The sequence below is a fragment of the Mastacembelus armatus genome, chromosome 8 (genome assembly GCF_900324485.2).
Source record: "Mastacembelus armatus chromosome 8, fMasArm1.2, whole genome shotgun sequence".
Classification (NCBI taxonomy): Eukaryota; Metazoa; Chordata; class Actinopteri; order Synbranchiformes; family Mastacembelidae; genus Mastacembelus; species Mastacembelus armatus.
The window spans coordinates 16029054-16029812 of record NC_046640.1 but is presented as its reverse complement, the minus strand read 5'-3'; positions in this window follow the sequence as shown (position 1 = coordinate 16029812).

Sequence of the window (759 nt, the reverse complement as noted above, 5' to 3'; positions counted from 1 at the left end):
CACGAGCTGAAAGGACATTCGTGGAAAATAAATAGCTAATATAGCGAATAATGCTCTCCCAATAATCATGATATAACCCATTACGATAATTTCATAGCTGCATACTATGGGCTAAAACACATCTGAACAGCGCAATAGTATCAGTGTTTATTAGGTAAACAGTTAGCCTTAGCTGTAACTATTGTACATTGTTTATAACAGTGTCCAAAACAAACAAAGATGTGTTTTAGTCCTCTCAGGTATTTTTATACTTCGCCCTAAATGTGTAGAAATAATCACTGACGCACTTCTGATCATTCAAAGCCGCAGTTTCCAGATTCTCCACTAGAGGTCAGCAGATAACTTGCTATAGCTGTAGTAACGTCAACATTTGGAGGCAAATTCTGTTGGAATTGACAAAAGTCTTGATGACCTATCGATACTGTAATTCAAAGAAAGCCAAATAACTAGTAAAGTAACATTTAGCCCCAAAACCGCTGGTAAAGAACGTAAGAATTGATTGGGACCCTTATTTCAAAATAATTTATAAAGAGCTGAGTAAAGTTCCCCTAAACATTGTCTTTGTTATTGGTGCTTTTATTGCATTTATTATTATTTATTTTTTTTTTTTTTTACTCACTCCAGTTTGTAAATGATTTCTAGGTCTTAGTTTTACCATTTAACAATAAGATACAACGTAGGGATCTCTAATAACATCCAGCTAAGACTGAAATAATGGTGACAAGAAAAAAAGCTTGTCGCTATGGTACATCAGATCCA